At 41.1% G+C, this 23,759-nt stretch overlaps 1 protein-coding gene across 6 annotated transcripts in view; it reads left to right on the top strand.

Annotated features, from left to right (window-relative positions):
- The window catches only part of C1H5orf63 (chromosome 1 C5orf63 homolog), a 233,268-nt gene that overhangs the window by 93,622 nt on the left and 115,887 nt on the right, over window positions 1-23,759 (top strand). The window lies entirely within an intron of this gene.

A 23,759-nucleotide genomic window follows, 5' to 3' on the forward strand; every position in this document is an offset into this window, starting at 1 on the left:
GACTCGTGAAAAAAATAAAAAAAATTAGAACAATGTTTAATCACCTACACACTAATTGTTTAACTAAAAAAAAAACAACATGTTTTGCTGGCAACACATTCCCTTTAACCCCTTCCCTCTTTAGCCACTTTTGACCTTCCTGACCGAGCCTCATTTTTCAAATCTGACATGTGTCACTTTATGTGGTAATAACTCCGGAATGCTTTCACCTATCCAAGCGATTCTGAGATTGTTTTCTCGTGACACATTGGACTTTATGTTACTGGCAAAATTTGCTCGATATGTTCAGTATTTAATTGTGAAAAACACCAAAATTTAGCGAAAAATTGCAAAAATTAGCATTTTTCTCAATTTAAATGTATCTGCTTGTAAGACAGGCAGTTATACCACCCAAAATTGTTGCTAATTAACATCACCCATATGTCTACTTTAGATTGGCATCGTTTTTTGAACATCCTTTTATTTTTCTATGACCTCACAAGGCTTAGAACTTTAGCAGCAATTTCTCACATTTTCAAGAAAATTTCAAAAGGCCATTTTTACAGGGGCCAGTTCAGTTGTGAAGTGGCTTTGAGGGCCTTATATATTAGAAACCCCCAAAAAGTCACCCCATTTTAAAAACTTCACCCCTCAAAGTATTCAAAACAGCATTTAGAAAATGTCTTAACCCTTTACACATGTCACAGGAATTAAAGCAATGTAGAGGTGAATTTTACAAATTTCATATTTTTTTGCAGAAATAAATATTTAGTACAATTTTTTTTATAACACAGAAGGTTTTACCAGACAAATGCAACTCAATATTTGTTGCCCAGTTTCTGCAGTTTTAGGAAATATCCCACATGTGGCCGTAGCGTGCTACTGGACTGAAGCATCAGCCTCAGAAGCAAAGGAGCACCTGGTGGATTTTGGGGCCTTATTTTTGTTAGAATAAATTTTAGGCACCATGTCAGGTTTGAAGGGCTCTTGCGGTGCCAAAACAGTCAAAATCCCCCAAAAGTGACCCCATCTGGGAAACTACACACCTCAAGGAAATTATCTAGGGGTACAGTGAGCATTTTGACCGCACAGCTTTTTTACAGAAATTATTAGAAGTAGGCCGTGAAAATTAAAATCAACATTTCTTCAAAGAAAATGTAGGTTTAGCGATTTTTTTTCTCATTTTCACAAAGACTAAAGGAGAAAAAGCACCGTAAAATTTGTAAAGCAATTTCTCCCGAGTAAAACAATACCCCACATGTGGTAATAACCGGTTGTTTGGAGACACGGCGAGGCTGAGAAGGGAAAGAGCGCTATTTGGCTTTTGGAGCTCAAGTTTAGCAGGAATGGTTTGTGGAGGCCATGTCACATTTACAAAGCCCCTGAGGGGACAAAACAGTGGAAACCCCCCACAGGTGACCCCATTTTGGAAACTACGCCCATTGAGGAAATTATCTAGGGGTACAGTGAGCGTTTTGACCCAACAGGTTTTTTGCATAAATTATTGGAAATAGGCCCTGAAAATGACAATCTACATTTTTTCAAAGAAAATGTAGGTTTAGCTAATTTTTTCTCATTTCCACAAGGACTGAAGGAGAAAAAGCACCGTAAAATTTGTAAACCAATCTCTCCCGAGTAAAACAATGCCCCACATGTGGTAATAAACGGTTGTTTGGAGACACGGCAGGGCTGAGAAGGGAAAGAGCGCTATTTGGATTTGGAGATCACATTGAGCAGGAATGGTTTGCGGAGGCCAGGTCACATTTACGAAGTCCCTGAGGAGACAAAACAGTGGAAACCCCCCACAAGTGACCCCATTTTGGAGACTACACCCATTGAGGAAATTATCTAGGGGTATAGTGAGCTCTTTGACCCCACAGGATTTTTGCAGAAATTATTGGAAGTAGGCCCTGAAAATAAAAATCAACATTTTTTCAAAGAAAATGTAGGTTTAGCTTATTTTTACTCATTTCCACAAGGACTGAAGGAGAAAAAGCACCACAAAATTTGTAAAGCAATTTCTCCCGAGTAAAACAATGCCCCACATGTGGTAATAAACGGCTGTTTGGAGACACGGCTTGGCTTAGAAGGGAAAGAGCGCTATTTGGCTTTTGGAGATCACATTGAGCAGGAATGGTTTGCGGCGGCCATGTCACATTTGCAAAGCCCCTGAGGGGAAAAAACAATGAAAACGCCCAAAAAGTGACACCATTTAGGAAACTACACCTCTTGAGGAATTCATCTAGGGGCGTAGTGAGCATTTTGACCCCACAGATGTTTCATAGAATTTATTAGAATTGGGCAGTGAAAATAAAAACAATCCTTTTTCTTCAATAAGACGTAGCTTTAGCGCAAATTTTTTCATTTTCGCAACAAATAAAGGAAAAAAAGAACCCAACATTTGTAAAGCAATTTCTACCGAGTACGGCAATAGCCCATATGTGGTCATAAACTGCTGTTTGGGCACACGGCAGGGCTCAGAAGGGAAGGACCGCCATTTGGAGTGCAGATGTTTCTGGATTGGTTTCTGGGTGCCTGTGGGCCCAAAACAGTGGAAACCCCCCAGAAGTGACCCCATTTTGGAAACTACACCCCTCAATGCATTTACCTACGGGTGTAGTGAGCATGTTAACCCTGCAGGTGTTTTGTAGAAATTAGTGTGAACTCGATGTTGCAGAGTGAAAATGGGATTTTTTCCACAGATATGTGGACAATATGTGGTGCCCAGCTTGTGCCACCATAACGAGACAGCTCTCTAATTATTATGCTGGGTTTCCTGGTTTTAGAAACACCCTACATGTGGCCCTAATCTCTTGCCTGGACAGTCGATCAGGCTCAGGAGTGAAAGCGTACCATGTCAAATTGAGGCCTAATTTGGCGATTTACAAAGTATTGGTTCACAACTGCAGAGGCTCAGATGTGAAATAATAAAAATAAACCCCTGGGAAGTGACCCCATTATGGAAACTGCACCCCTCAAGGCATTTATTAAGGGGTGTAGTGAGCATTTTCACCCCACAGATCTTTTCCATAAATGAATGCGCTGTGGATGGTGCAAATTAAAAATTTATATTTTTCCCTAGATATGCCATTCAGTGGCAAATATGTCGTGCCCAGCTTATGCCACTGGAGACACACACCCCAAATATTGCTAAAAGGGTTCTCCCGGGTATGACGATGCCATATATGTGGAAGGAAACTGCTGTTTGGGCCGCTGTAGGGTTCAGATGGGAGGGAACGCCATTTGGCTTTTGGAGCGTGGATTTTGCTTGGTAGTAGTTTTGTTTGGAGTCTTACTGGTGTTTCCGTTTATAATGTAGGGCATATGTAAGCCGGGCGGAGTATATAAGGGGCATAGTCAGGTGGTATAATAATGGGGTAAAAAAAAAAACAATAAAATAATCCATAGATGTGTGTTACGCTGTGAAGCAATCCTTTCCGCACAGGCCGGTGTCGCACTGATAAATGGTGTCATTTCTTATCCCCCTTTTGGTCCACACTCCGCGCCTTTGTAGTTTGGGGAATTTTGCTGGGAAAGTGTTGTCCTGGTATAATACGGGCACCGTCGCTTCCAGCGGATATGTTTGGGCCCTCCCTTTCCTGGTTCCCTAATTTTAGGTCCTTGAAAAATCGCCTCTTCAAACAGAAGAAATGTTCCCCTCGGGCACAACTGCATATTTTTTTATTTCCTGACTTATTGGAGCCATAACTAATTTTATTTTTCATAGACGTAGCGGTATGAGGGCTGGTTTGTTGCGGGACGAGCTGTAGTTATTATTGGTACCATTTTGGGGTACATGCGACTTTTTGATCACCTTTTATCCTATTTTTTGGGATGCCAGGTAAACAAAAAAACGCAATTCTGGCACAGCTTTTTTCGGTTTTTTTTTATACAGCGTTCACCATGCGTTATAAATTACATGTTAACTTTACTCTGCGGGTCAGTACGATTCCGGCGATACCTAATTTATAGAACTTTTTCATGTTTTACAACTTTTTGCACAATAAAATTACTTTTGTAAAAAGAATGTATTTTTTCTGTCGCCAAGTTGTGAGAACCATAACTTTTTAATTTTTTTGTCGACGGAGGTGTATGAGGGCTTGTTTTTTGCGGGACGAGCTATAGTTTTTATAGGTACCATTTTTGGATACGTGCGACTTTTTGATCACTTTTTATTCTAATATTTGTAGGGCAAAGTGACCAAAAAACAGAAACTCTGGTAACGTTTTTTACGGTTTTTTTTACGCTGTTCACCGCGTGCAATAAATAATATCATATTTTGATACCTCCGGTCGTTACGGTCGTGGCGATACCAAATACATATGGTTTATTATTATTTTTCAATAATAAAGGACTTGATAAGAGTAAAAGGGGGATTGTGTTTTATTTGATTACTTGAAACTTTTACTGTTTTCAAACTTTTATTTTGTGCACTTTTTTTTACACTTTTTTATACTTTTTTTACACTTTTTCTCAAGTCCCACTAGGGGACTTGAAGTTCCAACGGTCAGATTTTTTTTTTTCTAATACATTGCACTACCTATGTAGTGCAATGTATTAGATCTGTCAGTCATTCACTGACAGCAAGCCGATTAGGCTTCGCCTCCCGGCGGGGCCTAAATCGGCTTCCGTAATGGCAGAGCAGGAGACCATTGTGTCTCCTGTTGCCATAACAGCAGTCGCCAGTCCCGATTGCCTGTCAGGGCTGGCGATCTGCTAGTAACCGCTACGATGCAGCAATCGCTTTCGATTGCTGCATCGAAGGGGTTAATGGCAGGGATCGGAGCTAGCTCCGGTTCCTGCCGTTACAGGTGGATGTCAGCTGTACAGTACAGCTGACTTCCACCGCTGATGACGCCGGATCAGCTCCTGACCCGGCGCCATCTTGCCGGCAGCTACGGAAGCCGATCAGGCTCCGCCGCCGGGCGGATCTTGACCGGCTTCGGTGCTAGGCAGACCGGGAGGCCAGTATTAGGCCTCCGGTTGCCATTGCAGCCACCGGAACCCCGGCAATTTCATTGCTGGGGCTCCGATGAGCTGCAAACACCTTAAGTGCAGCGATCGCGTTTGATCGCTGCACTTAAGGGGTTAATGGCGGGGATCGAAGCTAATTTCGGTCCCCGCCGTTACAGCCGGATGTCAGCTGTAAGATACAGCTGAGATCCGGTGATGATGGCACCGGCTCAGCTTCTGAGCCGGTCCCAAACATTTGGCGTACATGTACGGCAAGATGCGGGAAGTCAGTACTTTCCATGACGTACATGTACGGCAAATGTCGGGAAGGGGTTAAGGCTCAGAGCCCATTTTTCAAATCCGACATATTTCACTTTATGTGGTAATAACGTCGGAATGCTTAAACCTATCCAAGCGATTCTGAGATTGTTCTCTCATGACACATTGGGCTTCATGTTCGTGGTAAAATTTGGTCCATATATTCAGTGGTTATTGGTGAAAAATTGCAACATTTTGAGAAAATAGCATTTTTCAGAATTTAAATGCATCTGCTTATAAAATAGACGGTTATACCACCCAAAATAGTTACTAGTTCACATTTCCCATATGTCTACTTTAGATTGGCATCGTTTTTTGAACATTTTTTTATCTTTTTTGGACGTTACAAGGCTTAGAACATAAACAGCAATTTCTCATATTTTTAAGAAAATGTCAAAAGCCTTTTTTTTAAGGTACTTCTTGAGTTCAGTTCTGAAGTGGCTTTGAGGGGCCTATGTATTAGAAACCCTGATAAAACACCCCATTTTAAAAACTAGACCCCTCAAAGTATTCAAAACAGCATTTAGAACGTTTTGTAACCCTTCAGGCATTTCACAGGAATTAAAGCAAAGTGGAGGTGAAATTTGCAAATTTCATTTTCCTTGCTGAATTTCAATTTTATTAAATTTTCTGTAACACAGAAGGTTTTACCAGAGAAACACTACTAAATATGTAATGTCCAGATTCTGCAGATTTTAGAAATGTCCCACATGTGGCTCTACTGCGCTCGTGGAATAAAACACAAGCCCTAGAAGCAAAGAAGCACCTAGTGCATTTTGAGGCCTCTTTTTTATTAGAATATATTTTAGGCAGCATGCCAGGTTTGAAAAGGTGTTGAGGTGCCAAAACAGTAGGAATCCCCCAATAGTGACCCCATTTTGGAAACTACACCTCTCAAGGAATTCATTTATGGTTGTTGTTACAATTTTGACCGCACCGTTTTTTCACAGCACCTATTTGAATTGGGCTGTGAAATGAAAAAAATGTCATTTTTTTATCAAAATTTCTTATTTTCACAGGGAACAAAATACCCCATTTTGTTGGCCAATTTCTCCTGAGTGCAGCAATACCCCATTTGTGGCGATAAACTGCCGTTTGGGCCCATGGGAGGGCTCAGAAGGAAATGACCACCATTTGGCCTACTGGGGATTTTCTAGTGCGAAGTCATGTATGCAGAAGCCCCTGAGGTACCAGTACTGTTGAAACCCGCAAGAAGTGACCCCGTTTTAAAAACTACACCCTTAAGGCATTCATCTAGAGGTGTTGTGAGCATTTTGACCGGAGACTTACACCCCATAAACTGTAATGTGGGTTCTCCCGGGTATGGCAATACCCTACATGTGGCTGTTATCAGCTGCCTGGGCACACAGCAGGGCCCAGAGGGGAAAGACGAGGGGGGATAAGCTGTGCGGAGTGCATCAGGGTAAGTAAAATTGGGGTAAATTATAAACCAAGGGATGTATGATAAATTTTAAAACACTCTTTCATACAGAGCTCTGGTTATTCGGGACACGTGTCACATTGATATATTGTGTCATCCCTTATCGCCCTCATATAGCAGACTTTGCACCTCTTTTGACTTTTTCCCTTCTTGCCAGTTTGGGGAACTTCTCCTGGAAAGTGTTGCCGCCCTGGTACGATGCGTGTGGCCCCGCTTCCAGAAGTACTGGGTGCCCCCCCTTCTTGGTCCCTAAAGATTAGGTTCTTGAAAATCACCTCTTGACATTCCAGGAAAGTTCCCCTCTGGCCTGTACATCGATGTAGCATGTACGCATTGTACAATGCCATCTGTATGATGTGCACGGCCAGCTTCTTATACCACACCGCATGGCGCTGTAGGGTTTCAGGACTTGATCTGACAAGTCCATCCATCCCATGTACCTATTGTAGTCCAGGATGCAGTCTGGTTTGGGGGTGGCCTTTCCTTCATATATCCTAAATCCGTAGGTATACCCTGATGCACTCTCGCACAGCTTATACATCTTCACGCCATACCTTGCCCTCTTACCCGGAAGGTACTCGCGGAATTGAACCCTCCCTTTAAAATGTACCAGGGACTCCTCAATAGAAATACACTTCTCGGGGGTGTATGCTTTGGAAAACCGGGCACTGAAACGGTCTAATAGGGGTCTCCGTTTATACAAACGGTCAAAACTGGGGTCATCTCGGGGTGGGCACGGCTCATTATCAGTATAATGTAAGAAGCGAAGTATTGCCTAATTTATTTATTTTTTTAGGTTACAGTTCAGTTCTGAAGTTGCTTTGAGGGGCCCATATATTAGAAACCCCTATAAAACACCCCATTTTAGAAACTAGACCCCTCAAAGTATTCACAACAGCATTTAGAAAGTTTATGAACCCTTTATGTGTTTCACAGAAATTTAGAGCAAAGTAGAGGTGAAATTTAAATTATTTTTTTTTTGTCAGAAAATCGTCTTTATACCATTTTTTTATAACACAAAAGGATTTATCAGAGAAACGCAACTTAATACGTATTAAGGAGCACCTAGTGGATTTTGAGGCCTCTTTTTCATTAGGCACCATGTCCGGTTTTAAGAGGTCTTGTGGTGCCAAAACATTGGAAACCCCCTAAAAGTGACCCCAATTTGGATACTAGACCCCTTGAGGAATCCATTGTAGTTTTCTTGGGGTGTATGCGGCTTTTTGATCCGTTTTTATTCTATTTTTAGGTGGCGTGGTGACTAAAAAACAGCAATTCTACTATTTAAAAAAAAAAAATTATTCTATTTTTTTTACAGCGTTTACCGTGCGCTATAAATGGCATACTCACTTTATTCTGCGGGGGCGATACGATTACGGCGATACCAGATGTTTATAGTTTTTTTATGTCTTATGGCGTTTGCACAATAAAATAAGTTTTGTAAAAAATCATTCACTTTTTGTGTTACCTTATTCTAAGCGCCAGAACTTTTTTATTTTTCAATCAATAAAGCCGTGCAAGGACTTATTTTTTCCGTAACGAACTGTAGTTTCGATCAGTACCATTTTTCGGTACATGCGACTTTTTGATCTCTTTTTATTCAATTTTTTGGGAGGTGAAGTGACCAAACAATTGTGATTGTGGTACGGTTTATTATTATTTTCTTTTACGGCGTTTACCGTGCGGGATAAATAACGAAATAATTTTGTAGTTCAGGCCGTTACGGACACGGCGATACCAATTATGTATAGTTTATTTGTTTATATATTTTTTTTTAATAATAAATGACTGATAAGGTAATAAGGGGGATTTTTACTTTTAATACTTTTAAAACGTTTATTTTCTTATTTTTTTTGTACGAGACAGCAGCTGTCACATCTCCTGTATGTGTCGGGAGGACGGCCGATACGGCCGTTACTCCCGAGACGTACTGTTAGGTCATGGAGAGCGAACGATACAGCTACCATGACCTAATAGTACGTCCAGGAGTGGGAAGGGGTTAATGGAGGAAACCTGTCAATAATAATGAACCTGAGTTGTTGGACAGTATGTCCTGCCTCCATAAAGTGTTGTGACACAGGGAGTTCACTTTTCTTAGTCCGTATGCTGGACTTGTGATTATTCAACCTTAGTCTGCACTCTGTTGTAGTTTCACCCACATAAATCAAATTACATGGACACTGCAAAATATATGACAAAGTCCCTTTTGCATGTGTAGTAAGAATTAATATCGTAAGTTCTCCTAGTAACAGGGTGTATGAACGCATTGCCTTTGAGCATTATGGCACAGTTCTCGCATGACAGACAGGGAAACAGCTCCTACGTGTCAAATCGGACTGCCCCCCCTCTAGTAAGACCTTTATTTTTACTGACATCCGTCATGACTAATCTGTCCCTAAGATTACAGGGCATTCTGTAAGAAAATAGTGGAGGCGATTGAAACTCCACTATTTTGTCATAATAATTCCCAAGAATCCTCCAATGTCTTTTAATAATCCCTGCTATGTTTGGACTACATAAATTATAGGTGGAAACCATAGGAAGTCTATTACTTTTGTTTTTGTTCTTGTTCTTATTTTTACCCTGATATAGTTTATTCCTGTCAGTCAATTTTAGTTTCTCTAAGTGATTATGTAAAATTGTTTTTTGGATATCCTCGCTACAAAAACTTTTTAGTCATTGGATTCAGTTTATCATCCAAACTTTTAGGGTCCTCTACTATCCTTTTAACCCTTAATAGCTGGCTATACGGTAAGGACTTGATCATCCCCTTAGGATGATGACTGTTATAACATAACAAACTATTAAAGTCCATCTGTTTGACAAATAGATCAGTGCTAAGTCTGTTGGTTGTCCTGTATAAAGACCATAGTGTCCAGGAATTGGATATTTGTACTAGCGAATCGCCGTGAATGTGACCGCAGTCCCAGTGGAATGATCTGATGTCTGTAATAGTCACCCAATAGTGATAGATGTAATCTCAAATTCATGAGTCTTCTGAATTCGTATTTAAAGCAGTGTTTGATGTCGACTTTCGCCGGGACACCAAGGAATGTCCCATCTCCCAGTGAGCCATTCAAAATCCTATTCACATCCTCCGTGGTATAGGAAAAAACATCCGATCAGATCATCAGACATCAGATCATTCCACAGGGATTGCGGTCACATTTAAAACCGAATCTACTGTATTTCCTAATAACTTGCATTTCTGTACTAGTTTGGAAGGATTATACAGTACAATAAGTATGCTTTGGACGTTATTTTACTTAACATAGAATTTTTACAGAAAGAAATTGAAAGCTGCAGATTAAAAAAGGTGGAATTAGAGGAGAAGTTACATACACTCATGGATAGTGACGAATTTTCTATCTATCATGAGAAATTCAATGTTATTCTACAGAAATTTCAACGGGAGCAGGAAGAGGTGAAGCATCACACGTGGTTTCGCGATAAGGATGCTTATGCCACGGGAAAAGTTTACAATTGGAAACCGATTCAACAACAACAAAAGAAACCCACACGGAGGGATACAAAAGGAAAAATGCCTAGGAATAAGAATATCCATGTACACAATGATTTTTTAGGGGGAGCGATGATGGATCCAGGGGAAGGCAACACCGTACCAGGAGAGGAGGGAGACTATACAATCGACGGTTCAAAAACAAGGAGTATGAAACATCTAAGATCAACCTCACAAGTGAAGAAGAACCCACATATAATTTATCTACAGAAGAACTGAACAAAATCTGTCTTATGTAAAGGTTTATCTTTTTGCCCTATTAAGAATGTAGATTGGTTGCAACTTGACATTGACCTTAATTTATTTTTTTAGGTCTATTAGAATTAAGATAACAAATACCCACTAGTCATAATGATGCTGAGATAAGTTATGTGTTATGCCTAAAACAGTGGGGTTTATTTAATAAGAGCAATTTTCAACCACCTACATTTATGCAGGTAGTTGAAACATTTATTTAATCTATACTTAACGCCTTCCCGACATTTGCCGTACATGTACGTCATGGAAAGCATTGACTTCCCGCAAAATGCCGTACATGTACGTCAAATGTTTGGCACCGGCTCAGAAGCTGAGTCGGTGCCATCATCACCGGATCTCAGCTGTATCTTACAGCTGACATCCGACTGTAACGGTGGGGACCGAAATTAGCTTCGATCCCCGCCATTAACCCCTTAAGTGCAGCGATCAAACGCGATCGCTGCACTTAAGGTGTTTGCAGCTCATCGGAGCCCCAGCAATGAAATTGCCGGGGTTCCGGTGGCTGCAATGGCAACCGGAGGCCTAATACTGGCCTCCCGGTCTGCCTAGCACCGAAGCCGGTCAAGATCCGCCCGGCGGCGGAGCCTGATCGGCTTCCGTAGCTGCCGGCAAGATGGCGCCGGGTCAGGAGCTGATCCGGCGTCATCAGCGGTGGAAGTCAGCTGTACTGTACAGCTGACATCCACCTGTAACGGCAGGAACCGGAGCTAGCTCCGATCCCTGCCATTAACCCCTTCGATGCAGCAATCGAAAGCGATTGCTGCATCGTAGCGGTTACTAGCAGATCGCCAGCCCTGACAGGCAATCGGGACTGGCGACTGCTGTTATGGCAACAGGAGACACAATGGTCTCCTGCTCTGCCATTACGGAAGCCGATTCAGGCCCCGCCGGGAGGCAAAGCCTAATCGGCTTGCTGTCAGTGAATGACTGACAGATCTAATACATTGCACTACATAGGTAGTGCAATGTATTAGAAAAAAAAATATCTGACCGTTGGACCTTCAAGTCCCCTAGTGGGACTTGAAGAAAAGTGTAAAAAAAGTATAAAAAAGTGCAAAAAATAAAAGTTTGAAAACAATAAAAGTTTCAAGTAATCAAATAAAACACAATCCCCCTTTTACTCTTATCAAGTCCTTTATTATTGAAAAATAATAATAAACCATATGTATTTGGTATCGCCACGACCATAACAACCTGAGGTATCAAAATATTGTATTATTTATTGCACGCGGTGAACAGCGTATAAAAAAACGTAAAAATCGTTACCAGAGTTTCTGTTTTTTAGTCACTTTGCCCTACAAATATTAGAATAAAAAGTGATCAAAAAGTCGCACGTATCCAAAAATGGTACCTATAAAAACTATAGCTCGTCCCGCAAAAAACAAGCCCTCATACAGCTCCGTCGACAAAAAAATTAAAACGTTATGGTTCTCACAACTTGGCGACAAAAAAAATACATTCTTTTTACAAAAGTAATTTTATTGTGAAAAAAGTTGTAAAACATAAAAAAGTGCTATAAATTAGGTATCGCCGGAATCGTACTGACCCACAGAATAAAGTTAACATGTAATTTATAACGCATGGTGAACGCTGTATAAAAAAAAACGAAAAAAGCTGTGCCAGAATTGCATTTTTTTGTTTACCTGGCATCCCAAAAAATAGGATAAAAGGTGATCAAAAAGTCACATGTACCCCAAAATGGTACCAATAATAACTACAGCTCATCCCGCAACAAACCAGCCCTCATACCGCTACGTCTATGAAAAATAAAATTAGTTATGGCTCCAATAAGTCAGGAAATAACAAAATATGCAGTTGTGCCCGAGGGGAACATTTCTTCAGTTTGAAGAGGTGATTTATCAAGGACCTAAAATTAGGGAACCAGCAAAGGGAGGGCCCAAACATATCCGCTGGAAGCGACGGTGCCCGTATTATACCAGGACAATACTTTCCAAGCAAAATTCCTCAAACTACAAAGGTGCAGAGTGTGGACCAAAAGGGGGATAAGAAATTACACCATTTATCAGTGCGACACTGGCCTGTGCGGAAAGGATTGCTTCACAGCGTAACACACATCTATGGATTATTTTATTTTTTTCATACCACCTGACTATGCCCCTTATATACTCCGCCCCGCTTACATGTACCCCCACATTATAAAACACCAGCAATACTCAAACAAATTTAGTACAAAGCAAAATCCGCTCTCCAAAAGCCAAATGGTGCTCCCTCGGCTCTGAACCCTACAGCGTGCCCAAACAGCAGTTTCCTTCAACATATGTGGCATCGTCATACCCGGGAGAACCCTTTTAACAATTTTTGGGGTGTGTGTCTCCAGTGTCAAGCTTGGCATGACATATTTGCCACTGAATGGCATATCTAGGGAAAAATATAAATTTTTAATTTGCACCATCCGCAGTGCATTCATTTATGGAAAAGACCTGTGGGGTGAAAATGCTCACTACACCTCTTAATAAATGCCTTGAGGGGTGCAGTTTCCATAATGGGGTCACTTCTCAGGGGTTTCTTTTTATTATTTCACATCTGAGCCTCTGCAGTTGTGAACCAATACTTTGTAAATCGCCAAATTAGGCCTCCACTGCGCATGGTACTCTTCACTCCTGAGCCCTGTCATATGTCCAGGCAAAAGATTAGGGCCACATGTAGGGTGTTTCTAAAACCGGGAAACACCGCATAATAATTAGAGGGCTGTCTTGTTATGGTGGCACAAGCCGGGCACCACATATTGGCATATCTATGGAAGAAAATCCCATTTTCACTCGGCAACATCGAGTGAACACTAATTTCTACAAAACACCTGCAGGGTTAAAATGCTTACTACACCCCTTGGTAAATGCATTGAGGGGTGTCGTTTCCAAAATGGGGTCACTTCTGGGGGGTTTCCACTGTTTTGGGCCCACAGGCGCCCAGAAACCAATCCAGCAACATCTGCACTCCAAATGGCGGTCCTTTCCTTCTGAGCCCTGCCGTTTGCCCAAACAGTAGTTTATGACCACATATGGGGTATTGCCGTACTCGGGAGAAATTTCTTTACAAATTTTGGGTTATTTTTTTCCTTTATTTGTTGAGAAAATGAAAAAATTTGCGCTAAAGCTACGTCTTATTGAAGAAAAAGGACTGTTTTTATTTTCACTGCCTAATTCTAATAAATTCTATGAAACATCTGTGGGGTCAAAATGCTTACTACACCCCTAGATGAATTCCTCAAGAGGTGTAGTTTCCTAAATGGAGTCCCTTTTTGGGCGTTTTCATTGTTTTGTCCCCTCAGGGGCTTTGCAAATGTGACCTGGCCTCCGCAAACCATTCCTGCTAAATGTGATCTCAAAAAGCCAAATAGTGCTCTTTCCCTTCTAAGCCCTGCCGTGTGTCCAAACAGCCGTTTATTACCACATGTGGGGTATTGTTTTACTCTGGAGAAATTGCTTTACAAATTTTGGGGTGCTTTTTCTCCTTCAGTCCTTCTGGAAATGAGAAAAAATTAGCTAAACCTAGATTTTTTTTGAAAAAATGTAGATTATTATTTTCAGGGCCTACTTCCAATATTTTCTGCAAATAAACTGTGGGGTCAAATCGCTCACTATACCCCTAGATAATTTCCTCAATGGGTGTAGTCTCCAAAATGGGGTCACTTGTGGGGGATTTCCACTGTTTTGTCCCCTCAGGGGCTTCGTAAATGTGACATGGCCTCCGCAAACCATTCCTGCTAAATGTGGACTCCAAAAGCCAAATGGCGCTCTTTCCCTTCTAAGCCCTGCCGTGTGTCCAAACAGCCGTTTATTACCACATGTGGGGTATTGTTTTACTCGGGAGAAATTGCTTTACAAATTTTACGGTGTTTTTTCTCCTTTAGTCCTTGTGGAAATGAGAATAAATTAGCTAAACCTACATTTTCTTTGAAAAAATTTAGATTATCATTTTCACAGCCTACTTCCAATAATTTATGCAAAAAACCTGTGGGGTCAAAACGCTCACTATACCCCTAGATAATTTCCTCAATGGGTGTAGTTTCCGAAATGGGGTCACTTTTGGGGGGTTTCCACTGTTTTGTCCCCTCAGGGGCTTTGTAAATGTGACATGGCCTCTCAAACCATTCCTGCTAAATTTGAGCTCCAAAAGCCAAACGGCGCTCTTTCCCTTCTAAGCCCTGCCGTGTGTCCAAATATCCATTTATTACCACATGTGGGGTAGTGTTTTACTCGGGAGAAATTGCTTTACAAATTTTGCGGTGCTTTTTCTCCTTTAGTCCTTGTGGAAATGACAAAAAAAATCGCTAAACCTACATTTTCTTTGAAGAAATGTTGATTTTAATTTTCACGGCCTACTTCCAATAATTTCTGTAAAAAACCTGTGCGGTCAAAATGCTCACTACACCCCTAGATAATTTCCTTGAGGTGTCTAGTTTCCCAGATGGGGTCACTTTTGGGGGATTTTCACTGTTTTGGCACCGCAAGAGCCCTTCAAACCTGACATGGTGCCTAAAATATATTCTAACAAAAATAAGGCCCCCAAAATCCACTAGGTGTGCCTTTGCTTCTGAGGCCGGTGCTTCAGTCCAGTAGCACGCTACGGACACATGTGGGATGCAACAAATATTGAGTTGCATTTCTCTGGTAAAACCGTCTGTGTTATAAAAAAAATTGTATTAAAAATTTATTTCTGCAAAAAAATATGAAATTTGTAAATTTCACCTCTACTTTGCTTTAATTCCTGTGAAATGTGTAAAGGGTTAAGACATTTTCTAAATGCTGTTTTGAATACTTTGAGGGGTGAAGTTTTTAAAATGGGGTGACTTTTTGGGGGTTTCTAATATATAAGGCCCTCAAAACCACTTCACAACTGAACTGGCCCCTGTAAAAATAGCCTTTTGAAATTTTCTTGAAAATGTGAGAAATTGCTGCTAAAGTTCTAAGCCTTGTGAGGTCATAGAAAAATAAAAGGATGTTCAAAAAACGATGCCAATCTAAAGTAGACATATGGGGGATGTTAATTAGCAACAATTTTGTGTGTTATAACTGCCTGTCTTACAAGCAGATACATTTAAATTGAGAAAAATGCAAATTTTTGCAATTTTTCACTATATTTTCGTGTTTTTCACAATTAAATACTGAATGTATCGACCAAATTTTACCACTATCTTAAATTCCAATGTGTCACGAGAAAACAATCTCAGAATCGCCCGGATAGGTGAAAGCATTTCGACGTTATTACCACATAAATTGAAACATGTCAGATTTGAAAAATGAGGCTCTGTCAGGAAGGTCAAAAGTGGCTAAAGAGGAAAGGGGTTAAAGATCTTGAGGATTATAAACAAGAATGTCAATCAGGTGTCTCTATGCGTATCCAACACAATCTATCTCTATAGGAAAGACAGGCCCTTGAAAAATTGGTCCATAACGACGACTTGATTATTAAACCCGCTGACAAAGGGGGAGCAGTCATTGTTATGGACCGATCTATGTATTTACAGGAGACCTATAGACAATGGAACGACACGAATGCGTATAAGAGGGTTGCTTCAGATCCAAAACTTCAGAAACGTATTAGGGTGCTTGTAGACAATGCATGATTTATATTCTTTTCTAATGCCTAAACTTCCAATAACTCCAAAGTTATATTGTTTACCCAAAATTCACAAGTCTAATTGCCCCTCCAGGCTGACCTATTGTTTCGGGCAGGGTTTCTCTGCTTAGTCCTTTAGCGATCTTTCTGGATAAGATAAAAAAGGAAATTTGCTTTATCTGCCAAATCCTATATTAGGGACACTGATGATTTTTTTATTTAAAATCAGTGATCTCTCTTTACCCACGGGGGCCGTACTAGTCTCATTCGGTGTGATTAAGGCATTGGACCAGACTGAGTTTTCCAATGAATGTAGGGAGTTTCTTTTGGAGATTGTGTTGACCTGCAATTATTTTTTATTTAATAAGTATTTTGTACAACTTAGAGGAACAGCTATGGGGTCAAATGTGGCCCCCACATACGCCAACATTGTTATAACAAATATGGAGGAGACATCAGTCTATGTATCCCACCACTTCACTTCGGTTCTGGGGTGGTGGCAATACATAGACAACGTCTTCCTCATTTGGACGGGTGACTTACCCAGCTTGGACCTGTTTTTTGACTTCTTGAATAACATCGACTCTCACAATAAGTTCGCTATGGTAGCCTCTAGTACGAATATCTAATTCCTGGACAATATGGTCTTTATACAGGACAACAGACTTAGCACTGATCTATTTGTCAGACGGACGGACTGTAATAATTTGTTATGTTACAGTCATCAGCCTAAGGGGATGATCAAGTCCTTACTGTATAGCCAGCTATTAAGGGTTAAAAGGATAGTGGAAAACCCTTAAAGTTTGGATGATAAACTGAATCTAATGACTAAAAAGTTTTTGTAGAGAGGATATCCAAAAAAGATTTTACATAATCACTTAGAGAAACTAATTGACTGAACGGAATGAATTATATCAGGGTAAAAATAAGAACAAAAACAAAAGTAATAGACTTCCTATGGTTTCCACCTATAATTTATGCAGTCCAAACATAGCAGGGATTATTAAAAAACATTGGAGGATTCTTGGCAATTAGTATGACAAAATAGTGGAGTTTCAATCTCCTCCACTATTTTCTTACAGAAGGCCCTGTAATCTTAAGGGACAGGCTTGTCATGACGGATGTCAGCAAAAATAAAGGTCTCCATAGGGGTGGCAGTCAGATTTGAAACGCAGGGGATGTTTTCCCTGTCTGTCATGCGAGAGCTGTGTCATAATGCTCAAAGGCAATGCTTTTGTACATCCTGCTACCGGAAAAATCTATAACATTAATTATCATTATACATGCATTATATCAATAATCATTATACATGCAGAAGTGATTTTGTTATATATGTCCTGCAGTACCCATGTAATTTGTTTTACATTTGTGAAACTACTACTGAGTGTCGATTAAGGTTAAATAACAATAAATCTAGCATACGTACAAAGAAAAGTGAACTCCCTGTGCCATGACATTTTATGGAGGTGGGACATACTGTCCAACAACTCAGGTTCACCATCATTGACAGGGTCCCTCCATTAAAGCGTGGTGGCAACAGGGAATTGATCCTTAACCGGTTAAGGACTAGGCTGTTTTACAGCTAAATGACCAGAGCAAATTTCACAATTTTGCTATGCGCTTCTTTAGATGACTATAACTCTGTAGGTGAATAAAGTTCATCTTTGAATTTGACACTCTTTTTAAAGGACAGATAGGGCTTTGTTTTAGTGGCATTTGTCAGTATATATCATTTTTATTTTTTTCTCTAAAGTGGGCAAAATTGGAAAAAAATGCAAGAATTTAGCAAATGCGTCAGTTTAGGCTAGTATTTTTCACACACGGTATAGTCCACGGACAAAATTCATCTCCTTTCACATTCTTCCACTTCTCCCGTGCATGGGGATACCAAATATGTGTGCCTTATTCGCTGTGCGGGCATGTGCCAGGGCTTGGCATAAAAGGAGGCTTTTTGGCCTTTTCGGTCAAGGAATTTTGCATTTGATTTTAGAGCCGCATACTGTTTTCTGGGGGGCCTAATGCTGCTGAAACATTAGAAACACCCCATAAATGACTTCATTCACACAAGTAGACCCCACAAGGTTTTCTTCAAGGGGTTTATCATATTTTTAGACAGTCCAGTTTTCTTCTGAAAGTTTCTTGAATAAGATGGAACAAAATAAAATCAGCACTTTTTTAGCAAATGCGTCAGTTTAGGCTAGTATTTTTCACACACGGTATAGACCACGGCCAAAATTCATCTCCTTTCACGTTCTTCTACTTCTCCCGTGCATGGGGATACCAAATATGTGTGCCTTATTCACTGTGCGGGCATGTGCCAGGGCTTGGCATAAAAGGAGGCTTTTTGGCCTTTTCGGTCCAGGAATTTTGCATTTGATTTTATAGCTGCATACTGTTTTCTGGGGGGCCTAATGCTGCTGAAACATTAGAAACACCCCATAAATGACTTCATTCACACAAGTAGACCCCACAAGGTTTCCTTCAAGGGGTTTATCATATTTTTAGCAAGTCCAGTTTTCTTCTGAAAGTTTCTTGAATAAGATGGAACAAAATAAAATCAGCACTTTTTTAGCAAATGCGTCAGTTTAGGCTAGTATTTTTCACACACGGTATAGACCACGGCCAAAATTCATCTCCTTTCACGTTCTTCCACTTCTCCCGTGCATGGGGATACCAAATATGTGTGCCTTATTCACTGTGCGGGCATGTGCCAGGGCTTGGCATAAAAGGAGGCTTTTTGGCCTTTTCGGTCCAGGAATTTAGCATTTGATTTTATAGCCGCATACTGTTTTCTGGGGGGGCCTAATGCTGCTGAAACATTAGAAACACCCCATAAATGACTTCATTCACACAAGTAGACCCCACAAGGTTTCCTTCAAGGGCTTTATCATATTTTTAGCAAGTCCAGTTTTCTTCTGAAAGTTTCTTGAATAAGATGGAACAAAATAAAATCAGCACTTTTTTAGCAAATGCGTCAGTTTAGGCTAGTATTTTTCACACACGGTATAGACCACGGCCAAAATTCATCTCCTTTCACGTTCTTCCACTTCTCCCGTGCATGGGGATACCAAATATGTGTGCCTTATTCACTGTGCGGGCATGTGCCAGGGCTTGGCATAAAAGGAGGCTTTTTGGCCTTTTCGGTCCAGGAATTTTGCATTTGATTTTATAGCCGCATACTGTTTTCTGGGGGGCCTAATGCTGCTGAAACATTAGAAACACCCCATAAATGACTTCATTCACACAAGTAGACCCCACAAGGTTTCCTTCAAGGGGTTTATCATATTTTTAGCAAGTCCAGTTTTCTTCTGAAAGTTTCTTGAATAAGATGGAACAAAATAAAATCAGCACTTTTTTAGCAAATGCGTCAGTTTAGGCTAGTATTTTTCACACACGGTATAGACCACGGCCAAAATTCATCTCCTTTCACGTTCTTCCACTTCTCCCGTGCATGGGGATACCAAATATGTGTGCCTTATTCACTGTGCGGGCATGTGCCAGGGCTTGGCATAAAAGGAGGCTTTTTGGCCTTTTCGGTCCAGGAATTTTGCATTTGATTTTATAGCCGCATACTGTTTTCTGGGGGGCCTAATGCTGCTGAAACATTAGAAACACCCCATAAATGACTTCATTCACACAAGTAGACCCCACAAGGTTTCCTTCAAGGGGTTTATCATATTTTTAGCAAGTCCAGTTTTCTTCTGAAAGTTTCTTGAATAAGATGGAACAAAATAAAATCAGCACTTTCTTAGCAAATGCGTCAGTTTAGGCTAGTATTTTTCACACACGGTATAGACCACGGCCAAAATTCATCTCCTTTCACGTTCTTCCACTTCTCCCGTGCATGGGGATACCAAATATGTGTGCCTTATTCACTGTGCGGGCATGTGCCAGGGCTTGGCATAAAAGGAGGCTTTTTGGCCTTTTCGGTCCAGGAATTCTGCATTTGATTTTATAGCCGCATACTGTTTTCTGGGGAGCCTAATGCTGCTGAAACATTAGAAACACCCCATAAATGACTTCATTCACACAAGTAGACCCCACAAGGTTTCCTTCAAGGGGTTTATCATATTTTTAGACAGTCCAGTTTTCTTCTGAAAGTTTCTTGAATAAGATGGATCAAAATAAAATTAGCAATTTTTTAGCAAATGCGTCAGTTTATACCAGCATTTTTCACACACGGTATAGACCACGGTCAAAATTAATCTCCGTTCACATTCTGCCACTTCTCCCGTGCACGGGGATACCAAATATGTGGCCTTATTTATCACATAGAGATGTAGGAGGGCGGAGGATAGAAGAAGATTATTTCACATATCGCTTTTTTCAAAGCTGGTTTTACAAAACTCAACAGAGTTGCTATAACACTTCCAAAATATCTGCTCTTGAAGCAGAAATCCCAAAATATTCATCTAGGGGTATAATGGGAATTTATTTTTTGGGGTTTTCTAAAATAAGAAATTGCAGGTTAATGCAAATGGAGCTCTCCAGCAGATGAACTTTAGAAAACATCAAACATGACATCCATTCCCTCCCTCACCCTTGGAGTAAAATCATGGGAAAAATAAAAACGTAATGTAGGGCAAATATATTTTCAACAAATTAACTAAAATCTAATAATTCAGAACAGTGTGGTATTTTTTAAAACATGGCTCAATGCACAGGCCTGGTTGCGAGGGACATGAGGGACAGAAATATCGGGAATCTTTGCGGTGCCCGTCTTTTCTGCAGACGCGGCACTTTTTCTGGGGGTTGCTTCTGGTTGCTGTTGGGGGAATCCGACTGATGAAGTGTCTTTCAGTCAGTCGCGTGACATCCTCAGACTGGGGGCATTCTCGGGTGTCCTGAACATCAAAAATGAGGCCTTCAATAATTTTTTCCTGGAAATCCAGGTATGTGTCTCTGCCTCTGTTTTTTTTATAGAGCACAAATGAGTTGTGGATGGCCACCTGTAACAAATAAATGGCCACCTTTTTGTACCAGGTTTTAGTTTTGCGTTTTACTAAATAGGGCTGTAAAACCTGGTCGCTTAAATCCACCCCCCCCATGTACTTGTTATATTCGGACACGCTCACTGGTTTGTGCTTGTCCGATGTTGCCCCTCTTTCCCTCACTGCCACTGTTCCTGCGGTATGAATCGTGCTTAGCACATACACGTCTTTGCGATCCCTGAACTTGACCGCCAGCAATTCTTCAGATGCATAAGCACAGGAGTCCCCCTTTACCATGCGCTTCCCCACTAATTGCTGTGGAAAACCAATTCTGTTTTTGCGCATGGTACCACATGCCCCAGTCCTTGCAGCATGCAAATGCCTAAACGGGCACACTCGAATAAAAATTATCACAGTACAGGTGGTACCCCTTGTGAAGCAGAGGCTGCATTATCTCCCACACGATCTTACTGCTGGTGGAAAGATCAGGGGGGCATCCAGGAACATTTATTGTGCGGTCCCGCCCTTCATAAATTCTGAAGGCGGTGGTATATCCTGACCCGCTTTCACACAATTTGTAGAGCTTAACGCCATATCTTGCCCTTTTGGAAGGTAGATATTGGCGAAAGCTAAGTCTGCCATGAAAGTTGAGGAGGGATTCGTCCACACTTACATTCTGCTCAGGGGTGTAGAGTTGCAGAAATAAATTATTCAGGGAATTTATTAGCGGTCTTATTTTGAACAACCGATCCCGGTTTGCATCGGTACTTGGGGGGGCCTGTGCGTTGTCATTGAAGTGGAGGAACCTCATTATTGTCTCATAACGAGACCTGGGCATTACTGCAGAATATACTGGGGTGGCTTGGGCGTGTCTTGTTGACCAGTAAGACCTAATGGAGGGCTTTTTGACAATACCCATATTTAGGGTGAGCCCCAAAAAAAATTTTAATTCCTGCAAATTGGTGGGCGTCCAATCTCTGGCATGGGTGGATGAAGGTTTCTGCCTTATATATTGCGTGGCATATAAATTTGTTTCGTGGACAATGTGATTTAGGATGTCGTCCGTTATAAATAAATGGAAGTAATCCATTTGGACAAAATTTGTATTGTCCACGGTTATGCCAGGAGTGGCCGTAAATCCGTGGATTCTAGGCCCAAAAGATGGGGCAGGTGCCCATACAAGAGCCTGGACTGGAGGGACCAGGCTGTCCCGTGCTACAGCGCTACTTGGCCCTGCGCTTTCATGTTCTGCAGTTTCGACTGCATCAGGGACAACGTCCCCTGAAGATGAACCTGAAGTGACGCTGTCATCGTCACTACCTAAAACAGGTTCCATCTCGGACGCCATCTCTGATGCGGTCTCCGACTCAGACCACAGCATGGCGTATGCCTCCTCGGCGCTAAACAACTTCCTCGCCATAACGTAACTAACACTAACTAAACAAATTTTTTTTTTATTTTTCTTTATTTTATAAAACACACAAACTAACTGCTATATATATCTACACTACCGCTAACAAAAAAATAAACCGCTATTGCTATATATATTATATATATGTGGATATATATATAATTATATACTCCCTACCTGCCTATTCTAATAGAATAAAAGATAGAAAGGTAGATAGATAGAAAAAAAGATAGATGGATAGATAGATTTCTATCTATCTATACAATCTATCTATACAGAGAATGTTTTAGAGTGTAACTGTATTTTTTTGTAACTGTAACTGTAATCTTCTGGCAGCAATTCTCCCGAGTCTCTTCTTCTCCTCAAACTGAAACAATGTTTGAGGAGAAGAAAAGAGGCAGGAGATTTACTGCCAGAAAAGTCAAAATAAAACAAATGTGGTCGCTGTGATAGGTTTTCACAGCGACCACATGTTCAGGGACCATCAGATTGGTCCCTGATACTCTGCCCAGTGCCCAGAGCTGTTGGTAACAGCGTGGGCACAGGGCTGTGTGCACGCGATCGCGTGCACACTGTTTTATAAGCAGGAATGCATGTGATCGCTGTGATTGGTTGTCACAGCGACCACATGTTCAGGGACCATCAGATTGGTCCCTGATACTCTGCCCAGTGCCCAGAGCTGTTGGTAACAGCGAGGGCACAGGGCTGTGTGCACGCGATCGCGTGCACACTGTTTTCTATGCAGAAATGCATGTGATCGCTGTGATTGGTTGTCACAGCGATCACATGTTCAGGGGCCAAAAGATTGACCCCTGACATTCTGCCCAGTGCCCATGGCTGTTAGCAACAGCCAGGGCATAGAGCTGTGTGCACGCGATCCCGCGTGCACAGTCTCTGAAGTGCGGCCGTATATATACTATACGCCGGACTTTAGAGACCCTGACCGCTGGCCGTATAAATACGGCCAGCGGTCGGGAACCTGTTAAACAACAAGAAGTTCAATGGATCAGTAGATTAAATTCATTTATACCCGAATGGCCTTAATGTGGATTATCCCTTAAACGTGTTCAAATGATGATCATAGTCTTGTTTTCATTCTTAGGATATTTTGATCCAGCTATATTAAGAAGATTTACTTTATTCATACAGCCTTTTGATGTGGCCAATGTCGGTCCACGGCGGATGTTTTCTTGCCCTGTGATATCTGTTCAATGTTCATCCATTCCTTTCTTTAGGCCGTGGTTTAAGGAATTCGAGAGTAATAATTATACTGTAACAGATAAACTTTTTATTAACCTGACTCTTCTTTCTCTTTTAGACAGAATGATGTCTGGTTTATGATACTACTAATTGACACTCGCCATCTGA

Source organism: Rhinoderma darwinii, chromosome 1 (genome assembly GCF_050947455.1).
Source record: "Rhinoderma darwinii isolate aRhiDar2 chromosome 1, aRhiDar2.hap1, whole genome shotgun sequence".
In the NCBI taxonomy this organism is placed as follows: Eukaryota; Metazoa; Chordata; class Amphibia; order Anura; family Rhinodermatidae; genus Rhinoderma; species Rhinoderma darwinii.